Source organism: Mixophyes fleayi, chromosome 2, assembly GCF_038048845.1.
Source record: "Mixophyes fleayi isolate aMixFle1 chromosome 2, aMixFle1.hap1, whole genome shotgun sequence".
Classification (NCBI taxonomy): domain Eukaryota; kingdom Metazoa; phylum Chordata; class Amphibia; order Anura; family Limnodynastidae; genus Mixophyes; species Mixophyes fleayi.
This window is the reverse complement of record NC_134403.1, coordinates 145,222,763-145,237,310: the sequence shown is the minus strand read 5'-3', so window position 1 is coordinate 145,237,310 and position 14,548 is coordinate 145,222,763. Positions and strand designations below refer to the sequence as shown.

The 14,548-nt window shown below is 42.2% G+C and overlaps 1 protein-coding gene across 1 annotated transcript in view; it reads left to right on the top strand.

Moving 5' to 3' along the window:
• The window catches only part of AFF3 (ALF transcription elongation factor 3), a 317,828-nt gene that overhangs the window by 27,381 nt on the left and 275,899 nt on the right, over positions 1-14,548 (top strand). Inside the window, exon 2 of the mRNA XM_075200161.1 lies at positions 4,276-4,396. The gene's annotated coding sequence lies outside the window, so the exon portion shown is untranslated. The remainder of the gene's footprint in view (positions 1-4,275; positions 4,397-14,548) is intronic.

Here is a 14,548-nt window from a genome sequence, read left to right as displayed (position 1 = left end):
GGCCAACCTTCAAATGACATGTGCTACAGAGAGATATCAGATAAAATATATCCCCCATTATCTTTAATTGTGTATAAGAGAATGTTCTTAGTCATAGTTTACTCTGTTTCTGTAACAATCATGGTTTATAGCACTCATCTTATCTCATCTCTACTAGGCCTAAAATAACAATTTATTCTAATGCATAGTTGCGCTATACCTACAGTCATGGCCAAAAGTTTTGAGAATGACACAAATATTATTTTTCACAAGGTCTGCTGCCTCAGTTTTTATAATGGCAATTTGCATATACTCCAGAATGTCATGAAGAGTCCCTCTTTGCCATGACAATGAACTTTATCTCAAAAACAACATTTCCACTGCATTTTAACCCTGCCACCAAAGGACCAGCTGACATCAGGTCAGTGATTCTCTTGTTAACACAGGTGAGAGTGTTGACGAGGACAAGTCTGGAGATCACTCTGTCATGCTGATTGAGCTTTAAAAGAAGGGTGGTGCTTGAAATCATTGTTCTTCCTTTGTTAACCATGATCATCATTGCTTTGCACAAAAAAAGATTGCACTTAAATAAACCATTTATCGAATTATCAAGAACTTCAAGAGAGAGGTTCAATAGTTGTGAAGAAGGCTTCAGGACGCCCAAGAACATAGAGCAGGCGCCAGGACCGTCTCCTAAAGTTGATTCAGCTGCGGGATCGGGGCACCACCAGTGCAGAGCTTGCTCAGGAATGGCAGAAGGCAGCTGTTAGTGCATCTGCACGCGCAGTGAGGTGAAGACTTTTGGAGGATGGCCTGGTGTTAAGAAGGCCAGCAAAGAAGCAACTTCTCTCCAGGAAAAATATCAGGCACAGACTGATATTCTGCATATGGTACAGGGATTGGATTACTGAGGACTGAGGTAAAGTAATTTTCTCTGATGAATCCTCTTTCAGATTGTTTGGGGCATCTAGAAAAAAAGCTTGTACGGAGGAGGAAAGGTGAGCGCTACCATCAGTTCTGTGTTGGGTTATTTCTCAGCCAAAGAGTAGGCTCACTCACAATTTTGCCTAAGAACACAGCTATGAATAAAGAATGGTACCAAAACATCCTCCAAGAGCAACTTCTCCCAACCATCTAAGAACAGTTTGGTGAAAAACAATGCCTATTCCAGCATGATGAAGCACCTTGCCATAAGTCAAAAGTGATAACTAAGTGGCTCGGGGATCAAAACATCAAAATTTTGGTCCTTGGCCAGGAAACTTCCCAGACCTTAATCCCATTGAGAACTTGTGCTCAATCCTCAAGAGGCGGAGGACAAACAAAACCCACAAATTCTGACAAACTCAACGCATTAATTAGGCAAGAATGGGCGGCCATCAGTCAGTATGTGGCCCAGAAGTTGATTGACATCATGCCAGAGCGAATTGCAGAGGTATTCAAAAAGAAAGGTCAAAACTGCAAATATTGACTCTTTGCATAAACTTAATGTAATTGTCAATAAAAGCCTTTGACACTTATGAAATGCTTGTAATTTTACTTCAGTATACCATAGCAACATCTGACAAAAAGGTCTAAAAACACTGAAGCAGCAAACTTTGTGAAAATCAATACTTGTGTTATTCTCAAAACTTTTGGCCATGACTGTACCTATATTTTATTGTGATATCACTACGTCTGTATGTGCAAGTCTTACTTATGAAACATGGAATAGTTTGTGTCGCTTATAACTGTATACCGTGTGTGGATTGTAGGAATGACTAATGTAGGGAGTTTGAATTTGGGCCGGGCACCTGGGTCTTTTCAGAACATAGGAATATATTTGGTTACAGGCATTTAAGACATTGCTAAACAGTACTTGAATAGTCCTCTGTGAAATCAGAGTATACAGCACAAAAGCCAGTTGACAGTGATATCCATCATTCTTGTATGGATGAGCTAAAACTGGGATAGCAAGCAGCTTAAGATGTCCGATACAGAGCATTTGCATCTCCAGGTGACATTCAGATGAAGCATACTATTTCTAAGAGTGCATCAAACATAAATCTCTTTTTGTACAGTTAAATTACATGATCTTTTTTCTTTTTGCCAGCGCCTTTAGTTAAATAACCTCCACATTTCCATCTCTTCAGATCACAATCACTCAGATGTGCAGCGACACAATTCAGTCTCCATGCATTTTTCATGTTTATAACTTGCGCTCATGTCACATCAGTCAGAGAAGAAGGGATTGATTAAGGAGTAGTTTGACGACTTGGCTGATTACCAGAGATCAGAATGCAGAAGCGTGGCTGTAAGGAAATCTAGTGCTTCACGTAGTTTTAACAATCCTTCAGGGAAGGCGCTAATAAGAGATTCACCACAAAAACAGACAGCAACCTCACGTAGATCACAAAGAGGATATTTCACCAGGAAATATCTGTTCATGATTTACAGCTTTAGCAGCCTGAGAGCACCAAACACATAGGGCCTGATGCGGAGTTTGACGTATGCCCGTTTGCCTAATGTAAATTCTGAAAGTTTGCACTGCACAAGCCCACACAGACAGCACGCCTGATTCATCAAGGCGAGTATCTGACGATTTTAAGCGTATCATCTGCAAAATTACTTTGAGCATGTCCAAAACCAGGAGATATGTCCGTGAATGCGGCCCTGTCCATGAACGCAGCCCTGTCCGCTGCATCTTGTACGCAACGGACACTTACTACAGCCTATGATTTCGGGGAGTGAAATGGGTGGGGAATGGGTGTTTTGTGTAATGAATTTATAGTAGAGTGTTTGCAATCACTAGCAAATGTAGAAATGTATTTTATGTTCAGTAGACATTAACAGCATTCTAATAAATGTAATTCATGGGAATAAAATATTTTTTTAAAACAATTCTTTTTTTTAACTGTTCTATCATTAATGCCTTTATTATTAACAGGTGACATTAATTAAAAAAAAAATTATTTTCCTGTGTGTTCTTTTGGGAATTTATAATCCACATAGTTACTGGATGTAACCTGCAGAGCCTTGTGTAGTAGAGCACAGCAGACCTGCATCTGACTTCAGCAGTGCACGTATGTTGAGATCCGTGCCCTGATGAATTCGGGAGTACGCAAAGCCTAAATACGGCCGTATAATACTAAACGCGGGTTGCGCTCAGAATCCGTGCCTTGATGAATCAGGGCCAGCATACATATATGCTCATACACAGAGTTGCATGCATCCAACATTTATTCTTCTTTGCAACTGGAGAGGAAGGATGAGGGAAGGGGAAGTTGATTACGTAAGGGCGTATTCAACCAATGGTGGCTGAGACAGACTAGACAAAGATGCACGCTAGAGAGCAGGTGCACATACACGCTGATGGTGATGACGGTCGCCAACACAAGCTAGCCACTTCTAATTGGATGATTGCGAATTCATCTGTGAAGCTGATAGGTTCTTTCTTCACTTATCGTGCATCTATTACAGGTTTATTTTCAAAATATTTTTTTGGCAACTTTCTTTCTTATGCTTTATTATTATTATTATTATTATTATTATTATTATTATTATATATGCTTTATTATATCTGCTATATTATTTCGAGCCTGGTAGCCAATGTGTATTTTGCTATCAAAACAAATGTTAGCAAACTTTTCTTGTACTTATGACCTGGTTGTGTGTATGCACATGTGGGTGTACACCTTATGTAAGCCTAACGTAAACCTGGCGTATATATATGCTGCAGGCGCAGAGCTGGGAAATTTTTGAGATGCTTACGACTCAGCATATGGGGGTAAAAAGCTATTTTTATGGCTTTATTGAGTGTAAATTACACCCAATTTTGCAAACAACTCGGCATCAGCCCCATGTTGACTACACTTTTTGTTAATTCTTCATTGCTAGTGCTGAAATGTCCATTAGAAATTAGCTAAAGCAATGCTAATAACAGACATACCTCTGTTAGAAGCACAGGATGTGAGAATGCCTCAGCGTTGTGGGTAATCTGTAATTTCTATATGACACTCAGTGTTTCATGGATATTTCTGTCAAACTAGTGTCAGAGAGATTCAGAACATGCCAATCTAGTCTAATGATTATTTTTTTTCCTTGAAAAATTCAATTATCTATTTAGTGTACACACAAAGACCAGAACCCTAGCAGACCAGAACAGTCTGCTAGGACTGACATTAATTAAATTCATGTTTATGCTATTTTTGCCATCTGTTTGACTACCAGACTCTATATTCAGGCTTGTGTCCATTATTATTATTTTTAAACAGGTACATTTCTGAATTATTACCTGTCGTTTTTGTTTTTTTTTGACAGTGGGTATGAACAGGATAAAAGTGTTCTGCGTAGAAAAGAATGGGAAAGGAGGAATCAAGAAATTCAGCCCAGTGAGAATATTTTTCTTACACATTACTCACTCTTCAGCGAACCATACAAGGTAAAATATAACATTTTCTAAAAAAAAAACAAAAAAACACTATTAATTTTAACCATTTGCCGACAACTACTGCTATCTAGATCTATGTCTTTATTTCTAAGTCTTTACATATGCAGTAGATGTTAAAAGTGAAGCCACTCCTTGTTGAATTGGATGTGTGCTTTGAATTGTTATCATGTTGGAAGGTGAAATTCCTCTTTAGCTTTCTGCCAGAGGACTTCAGGTTTTCTGTCAAATATCTGGATGATTGGAGCTAATCATTATGACCTCTTTCCTTACCAGAGCCCATGTTCTAGTTGAAGAGATGTTGCCACCAAAATGCTTCACAGTAGGTATGGTGTACTTTGGGTGATGAGCTGTGTTCTCTTTGCACCAAAAATATATTTTAAAATCAAGGCCAAAAATCTTCATCTCATCAGACCATAAGACATTTTTCTACATAGTTTGCAGTCATTGTATGTATGTCATACTTGCCAACTCTCCCGGAATGTCCAGATGACTCCCTGATTACGGATGGGTCTCCCGGATTTCCGGAAGAGTATGGCAGCCTCCTGTATCTGGAATTAGATCCAAAATGCCACGATTCTCAGGGAATCGAGCATTTTTTACCGTTTGGCGCATTTGCGTCATTACGTCATGGGGCGGGGCCAAAATAACACGATTTTTTTTTGAGCCCCGCCTCCCGCACAACCACCTCCCCCCGGCAGCTCCCAGATGCCGACTGCTAGAAGTTGGCAAGTATGATGTATGTTTTTGTAAAATTTAGATCCTCTTGGATGCTCTTTTTTGTGAGACATGTCTTCCATCTACCATCCTACCCATTAGCCCAGATATATACAGAACATGAGAGATTGTTGTCACAAGCAGGGTATGAGCAGTTCCTGACAGAAATTCCTGCAGCTCCTTTAATGTTTCTCTAGGCCTCCCTGAGTTTACTGCTTGTCCTGTCATCAACTTTGGAGGGACTCCTGGTCTTGGCAATGTTCCTGTAGTGCCACTTTATTGATATAAGCTGTCAGAGACACACAGTTACTGTGGACTCAAATCAGTCAGCCTAGTTTGACGCTACCTTACGTGAGGTCGGTTTTTGTCAGGGACCCCATCACGGAAGTATGATCTTTACTGCTATCCCCAAGTAGGTTGCAGCCCTCTGATAGATGGTTATATAGATGGTTATACCATGAATGCTCCAGATTGGTGTTGATACTAAGAATATACTGTGTAGAAGATAATACCAATAATACACTGGAATAGATGATAATACCAGGAACTCATTTTGGTGGCAACATCTATTCAACTAGGACATGGGTTCTGGTAAGGAAAGAGGTCATAATGATTAGTTCCAATTATCAAGATATTTGACACAAAACCTGAAGGCCTCACTGGAACAGGAGTCAAACAGTCAGGATAGCACAGCTAGCATAGATTTGAAGATCTGACACCATATTGCAGTTTCAGCTGTCTTAAATAGTTTAGGGGGCGGAGAGGCAACAGCCAGTGGGAGAAGAGAGGAGCTTATAAACAAGTGGTGTGCATGAGCACCCGAGAACCAATATGAAGGCCGACATTGACAGTGTGCATTAGCGGTGTCCGGGAAGTACCTGTTGCCTGAACCACCTGGAAGAGCGAGGGGAGCATGAGGAACCCATTAAGTGCATCAGAAGATCTGGAACGTCATCATAATCTTCACAGTGTTTCGTGGTACATATAATGCCTTTGAAATTCTTTTATACTCTTCTACTTTGAACAAGGAGATTTCATAAATGTTTTGAAAGCTCCTGTGGACTATGGCTATCTCAGTAGGATGCAACCAAGAAAGCTGCAAGGAAATACTAAGAACAGCTGATCTTTATTTGGGGTTACTAACAATCACTTTAATTGCTGGCAGGTGTATGCTAATTACTTTTCAACATGATTTTAAATATGATTGGTTAACTTTGAACACAGGTACAGCCCCATTATGAAGGGGCGTGCACACTTATGCAACCAGGATATTGTTAAGTTTTATATTTTCACTTATTTTCTTAAATTTGTCTATTTGTTTTTCACTTGAATTGTTGCAAGGTCACATTACAGGTGGAAAAAGGGCTGACATGATTTATCTAGATTGTAGGCATCACAAACACCTGCAGTTTCAGTAACGGTGTGTAGACTTTTTATGTCCATTGGATATGTGTCATACAACATGCTCATTGATTTTATTCCCAATCGTTGGACCACTGCACACAACTTTTCCAATTTCCCTCTTATGACACACCTACTTCAGTCCCTTAAACCTAATTTAATGTATCACACATATATAATTACTAGAGACTAGAACAAACTTTTATCCAATTAACATACTAGAATGTTCACAGTGTAAATGCTACCTGTACCCTGGCAGAGCTTTTACACATTCACAACAGAAAAGTGTCAGTAGAAAAATGTACAAAATACACATAGAAATGTCAGGTTGTTTTTATAAAAGGAGTTGTTTTATTCCTGTTGCACCTCTTTTGCAATAACATGTGCTACACTTAATATAAATCTCACCCAATATTTGTAAGGGCACATTATTGTCTCCCTTTGATGGTGTTTCCCTAAATCCAGCCCTATTTGTACTGCCAATTTACTGAGATTATAAAGCTCAATTAGCAGTCAAAAGTATGCAAGCAATGCCCTGCTTGTTTAAGTTGTCACCTTACAGTTCTTTGTGTATCTGCAAAGAGACAGATTAGCTTTAATTAGTAAAAAGTAAAGTGAATAATTGCTACAACTGGCTAAATGTATTTATGGTTTACAGCAGGGGTGCAAAACCTTTTTTTTATCCAAATGCTGTATTGGGAGATAATACTCATTTGAAGAGGCCACAATAAACCTTAACTTGCCTAAACATATAAACCATGTAAAATACATAGAATTTACTATTGGAAAAGTCATTGGTTATTTAAAACTTCTCGCATTATTAAAAAGCTCAATGGGAACAGAAGTATGTGCACCGTCAAAAAAACTGGGTGCCATAAGCAGAAACATGGCTATCCCTTGCACCAATGGTTTAGAGCGGCGGTTCCCAAACTGTGCGCCGCGGCTCCCAGGGGTGCCGCGGCGCTTTCACTGGGGTGCCGCGGGCCAGACATAGAAAAAATAAATAAAACAGGAACTTACCAATCCGCCGGGCACCGGGACCCAGCAGACTCCTCTCTCCCGCAGCTGTCACTGAATATCGACGTCAGTGACAAGCTGCTGCGGTAGAGAGGAGGCTGCTGGGTCCCGGCGCCCGGCGGATTGGTAAGTTCCTGTTTTCTTTCTTTTTTCTATGGCTGCCGCCTGGCGTGGGGCAGTGTGAGAGGGATCGTAGCAGAGGAGGGGGCCAGAGAGCAGAGGAGGGGAACAGATGGCAGAGGAGGGGGACAGAGAGCAGAGGAGGGGGACAGATGGCAGAGGAGGGGGACAGAGGGCAGAGGAGGGGGACAGGGCAAAGGAGGGGAACAGAGTGCAGAGGAGGGGGACAGATGGCAGAGGAGGGGGACAGATGGCAGAGGAGGGGGAAAGAGAGCAGAGGAGGGGTACAGATGGCAGAGGAGGGGGACAGAGAGCAGAGGAAGGGGACAGATGGCAGAGGAGGGGGACAGAGAGCAGAGGAGGGGGACATATGGCAGAGGAGGAGGACAGAGAGCAGAGGAGGAGGACAGAGGGCAGAGGAGGAGGACAGATGGCAGTGGAGGGGGACAGATGGCAGAGGAGGGGGACAGATGGCAGAGGAGGGGGACAGAGAGCAGAGGAGGGGGACAGATGGCAGAGGAGGAGGACAGAGAGCAGAAGAGGAGGGCAGATGGCAGAGGAGGGGGACAGATGGCAGAGGAGGGGGACAAATTGCAGAGGATGGGGACAGATGGCAGAGGAGGGGAACAGAGAGCAGAGGAGGGGGACAGATGGCAGAGGAGGAGGACAGAGAGCAGAAGAGGAAGGCAGATGGCAGAGGAGGGGGACAGAGGGCAGAGGAGGGGGACAGAGGGCAGAGGAGGGGAACAGAGTGCAGAGGAGGGGGACAGATGGCAGAGGAGGGGGACAGATGGCAGAGGAGGGGGAAAGAGAGCAGAGGAGGGGTACAGATGGCAGAGGAGGGGGACAGAGAGCAGAGGAAGGGGACAGATGGCAGAGGAGGGGGACAGAGAGCAGAGGAGGGGGACATATGGCAGAGGAGGAGGACAGAGAGCAGAGGAGGAGGACAGAGGGCAGAGGAGGAGGACAGATGGCAGTGGAGGGGGACAGATGGCAGAGGAGGGGGACAGAGGGCAGAGGAGGGGGACAGAGAGCAGAGGAGGGGAACAGATGGCAGAGGAGGGGACAGATGGCAGAGGAGGGGGACAGATGGCAGAGGAGGCGGACAGAGAGCAGAGGAGGGGAACAGATGGCAGAGGAGGGGGACAGAGGGCAGAGGAGGGGGACAGATGGCAGAGGAGGAGGGCAGATGGCAGAGGAGGGGGACGGAGGGCAGAGGAGGGGGACAGAGGGCAGAGGAGGGGGACAGATGGCAGAGGAGGGGGACAGATGGCAGAGTAGGGGGAAAGAGAGCAGAGGAGGGGTACAGATGGCAGAGGAGGGGGACAGAGAGCAGAGGAGGGGGACAGATGGCAGAGGAGGAGGGCAGATGGCAGAGGAGGGGGACAGAGGGCAGAGGAGGGGGACAGAGGGCAGAGGATGGGGACAGAGGGCAGAGGAGGGGGACAGAGAGCAGAGGAGGGGGACAGAGAGCAGAGGAGGTGGACAGAGGGCAAAGGAGGGGGACAGAGGGTAGAGGAGGGGGGCAGAGGAGAGGGACAGAGGGCAGAGGAGGGGGACAGCATGACAGAGAGCAGAGGAGGGGGACAGAGGGCAGAGGAGGGGGACAGAGGGCAGAGAAGGGGGACAGATGGCAGAGGAGGGGGACAGCGTGAGAGAGGGCTGAGGAGGGGGACAGCGTGAGAGAGGGCAGAGGAGGGGGCAGCGTGAGAGAGGGCAGAGGAGGTGGGCAGTGTGAGAGAGGGCAGAGGAGGGGGACAGCGTGAGAGAGGGCAGAGGAGGGGGACAGCGTAACAGAGGGCAGAGGAGGGGGACAGCGTAACAGAGGGCAGAGGAGGGGGACAGCATAACAGAGGGCAGTGGAGGGGGCCAGCGTGGCAGAGGGGGCAATGTGAGAGAGGGCAGTGTGCCTGGATGCAGAGGGGGCAGTGTGCCTGGATGCAGAGGGGGCAGTGTGCCTGGATGCAGAGGGGGCAGAGTGTCCGGATGCAGAGGGGGCAGAGTGTCCGGATGCAGAGGGGCGTTTTTGCATACAACTAAATAAGTATTTCTGTCGTGACCTAAATACTTATTACAATTTTTTGACCCAACTACTTCTAAAACAGGACTGCTCAGTAATTATTTTGGAGGGGTGCCTTGAAAAAATTTGGAGACTCTAAGGGTGCCGCGAACTGAAAAAGTTTGGGAACCACTGGTTTAGAGGAAGGGCCAATCCACTATATTGATGATGTCTTTAGAGCCACATGGACCCCACACCAACATACAATGCACTTCAAATTGCTCTTTAGCTGTATTCACGCATAGGAAGGGGAACATAACATGGGTGTACCCTGTAGCTGTCAATATAATTTACCTTCACAAGAAGAACACATTTTTTAAACAGAATATTAAGCATCTCCACTATAAATTCATTATCTCAGATTCACACTTTTCCAATAAGAAATAAACAGGTCTAATAATATTATCTTGAAGAATGCATACATATAGAGATTAAAACCAATCAAAAGACCTCCTTAGGGTACCACTAAATCGTATTTCGGGGTCTAAACATTATTTTATAATTAATGACATATTTTTCATGTTCGGCTACGCAGAGAAGTTTTACTCTTGTATTTTCTGTCTTATCATTTTTTTGGGTCATATATCCATATTACAGTATTATTGTTTTTAACTATAAGTTCTTATATTGACAATTGTGCGTTTATGTATTTTTAAATTCTTGAACTACATCAATAAATCGTAACATTTTAAATGAGTGGTTTGTAATTTTGATGCTACACATCCATATGTTCCTCTTTTTGTAGTTATCTGAATGCCTTTATCTGGATTAGAAACCCATTAATTTTGTGGTTTATAACCCCCCATTGCGACAAGAATTTCATATATAACTGTGCGATTAGGTAGTCTTTTTATTCCCTTTTCTTGTTTTTATACAATTACATTTATGGTTAATTTGTTGATTTGTATTAATTGCATGAATTTTGCGACACCTGTACTTTACAGCAACCAATTACAGGACAAAGGTAGATCCAATCTTGCATTGGGTTCATTATTTATCTGTATGTACTGATATTCTGTCTTTGTAAATAAGCAGAAAATAAAAGCAATAATAGTATATGGGTTATTTCCACTGGAGTGCAATTAGTTACTGGCTCAGTAGTTTTGACTATGCTCTTCTTTCTACACACAAGGGTTACTCTAATAAGTTGAGGACTTCTACATAGACAGCTACACTCGCTAAAGGGCCGCAGTCTACCATTAATCTCAGTATAAAAAGACGGCAACAAAAATACTTTTGCATCCCCACAAAACTCATAGCAAAATGCCCCATATGCCCATCAGACCTCATACATGTCACTCCCACTTGCCATAAAATGCTTCCACATTCCACTGAGACTCCCAGTTGCTCTCAACACATTTAGACTTATTTTCTGTTTTACAAACACAGAGCTGAGAATAAGTCTTAGTGGGTATATCAAGCTGAGGGCTGCAGCTAAAGGTCTCCTGATGCCCATCACTGCGTAACCCCCATTATACCATTGACATAAGTGCAAACACCATTGACATCCTGTTGTCCTCCAAAATTTAATTTCAGAGGAAATAATATAAATATTTTCTGCACTTTTAAAGTTAAGAAATATTTATTATTGTGATGACATAAAATAAAAACATTTTCTGGATATAAATAAATGTTCTTTTATTTTTGCTAGTATTGTACAACTGTTTTTTTATTTAAACAAACATCTGCAATGTTATTTTTGTTTAACTTGTCACCTTCTTGACTTCTACTAAGTGACTACTTTAATTTGTAATTTGCATAATTAAAGCTGGCACAGAACAGAAATGTGCTCCAGAGATGAAGGTCGTGTTGACCTATTTTACAGTACTTACAAGCTGTTACACATAGATCAGGTTACATCTAAGCATTTGAGAATTCTAGGTGTCTGTTGCTTGGTCTGATAAGGAAGAAATTAAAGCTAAATAGTTTTCATATTAATACAAAGTATCTTTGCTCACTGCCTACTTTATGTACTTTCAAAATCTTGCAAATGTTAAAGGACAATTCCATTTAAAAAAAAAGTTAATTCAACTGTACCTTGATTGGAAATAAATTGCACTCACAAAACAATCATGATCATTTCAGCCTTTTGAAAAACAAATATTTGCATCCAAGTTCATGTTTGTATGGTGGTAACATGGTGAGTTTCCAGGTCTGAAGTTGCTGGAGAGTTCTCATCTCTTCATCAGCAGCTGTAATCATTCTTCTGCAGACATTTGAAAGAGGTGAACAAAAATTTCACAATTTAGATAGCAGTGGATATTAGTGGAGATTAAGGGCCTGATTCATCTTTTGACATAAGCACCGTTGCCTGCTGTATCTTGAATGAAATTGCTCTTATCATATTCAGAAACGAATATTACGGCAGTGAACGCAATTGCATACAATTCATGTCCGGACGAAAGTGACTCTTCCGACTGCCTACAACTTGGTGGGTGGAAAGGGGCGTACTCACGTAAGCAATGTTATCATCAGCTTCATCAACATTTATTTATATAGTGCCAGCAAATTCCGTAGCGCTTTACAATTGGGAACAGACATTTATGAAACAATACTGGGTAATACATACAGACAGAGAGGAAAGAGGGTCTTGCTCGCAAGCATACAATCTACATATATATACTGTAACAAAAGGAGGCATTTAGCTGGCAATATGCAGAGAAAGCAGGGAAGTAGAGTAAAACATTTGTGCAGTAATGCACCTAGATTGAATGTAAAGACCTATGTATGAAAAGCAATAGTTTAAATTTGGTTTAATTTACATGACTTGAAATCCTTCCTCTCAGCAAACAGACAGGGTGTGTCTGTTTGAATTACAGAGCCAGTGACGGACGTTTCCTTTTAAAGAGAAGGTGGGTGTGTCACCTGTCCATCAAGCTAAGGCTGGGGGAGGAGTATCAGGTATAAAAGCTTGTTTATATCATTTGTGCACTGAGATCAACGGTGGTAAGCTGGCTGGTCTTGAGAGAGCTGAGCTATGTCTAGCTAGCATTTAGGGTCTCCAAGTATTGCTGTGAAATCTGTACGGTGTCAAAACATTTACCATCCTGACAATAAAACTACATAAAAAGGAAGAAGTTGTTCGCGTGTGCTTCAGCAGTAGCGGGCTCTTGCCACAATACATATGCATTGTGCGTATCCTTGCAGTATGTTGTGTCATTCTGCGTATGTCTGCATACATTCTGCGCACATAGAAACGTTTCTTGAGATCTACTTGAACTTGAATACAGGCATACCTGCGTGCAGTTTCCGTTCAACTTGAAAAAAAATCACGCAATTTACTTTCACCTTCTGTTCCTTGATGAGCCAGGCCCATGGAGTTTTATTATACTACAAATCACATAAAGCATTCCTCCCAGCAGGGCGTGGCCACTCCACAATAAGGCCTGGTCACATCCGATGTGGGTATGGCCACACGAGTGGCGCAGGGCCATCTTAACAACATTATGGGCCTCCAGGCAAAGCAGTGCACCGGGGCCCCTAGATATAGATATAGATATAGAGATGTATACAGATACAGATATATAGAGATAGAGATAGATTGATGTACTTGCTCAGTGACCCTTGTAGGTTTTTTTTTGCAGGTTTTATTCTATTGCAGGATTATTCATTCTCATTAAGAGCCATGCCTATGGGGCCCCCTTGCCCATGGGGCCCCCGGGCAGCTGCCCATCGTGCCCAATGGAAAAGAAGGCCCTGGAGTGGCGGCATGTCTAGTGCTTGTGATGCGTTAGGCTGTCCCGTTTTCTTCTCCTCTTGCCTCCAAACCACTTCATTTGCCAGAATCACCCCCAGTTTTCCCACAGATCGGGACAAAGCTGTCCCGATCGAGTTGGTGGGACAGAGCCCTAAAATTGGGACTCTCCCGCCTAAATCGGGATGGTTGTGAGGTATGATACAGTAGAATGGTTGTCACAATAAATATATACATTTTAAGGAGGAATATACAGAAACTATGAAAACAATATGATATTATCTCAGTAACAGTAGCAGGAGTTCACACTTTTTAATAGATTCAGACTATATATACAAAGCCTAAACTGGAAATAGTTTTAGTATGTGGGAGCAGATGGATTTGGATTGCAGAGAACGTCAATGTCGTACTTTATTGGTTGTCTGAACACCTCTGTGTAGTCAATACATAATATTATTGTTGCTCACTGGTATGTCTGATTAGGAATTGCATATGTTTTGGAGGGTAAATATAACTTCTGTGCTATTAACATCTTGTCCAAAAGGGGAGAGAGAAAGAGAAAATATGTATCGAGGGGCACTCAAAGGGTTTAAATTGTTGAATGTAGACTATCAAATTGAGAAAAATTCATATATATATAAAAAACATAACTTTATTGGTATTCATTAAAATACTGGAGTTCCCCATGTATTATTAGGGGTTAATGACAAATCACAAAATTAGCGAAAATATTAAAAAATGTAAATGAGTAATAGTGACCAGAATTGAGGATACTGTTAATAAGCAGTGTTACCTGCTATTCTGTGTTGCTGTCTATAATATTAATTGTGGGTGAAATACCCTATATAGTATAAGTCAAAATACCTGTAGTCTAAACCTTACAGTAATAAGAGTATGATCCTATTAGTAATATGTGATGATATAAAGACCGCGTCTATACGCGTAGTCACTCTGGATAGAGTTGAAAGGACAGATCAGGATATACAGTTTCCTGTAATCAGCTGTGCCTTATTTACATAAAGATTATGCTAATAGGATTATCCATAACACCTATACAGTACTATTGTATTATTCATTTTTGTCTATTCATTGTAATCAGTTGTGCCGTGTTTACATGAGGATTATGCTAATAGGATTA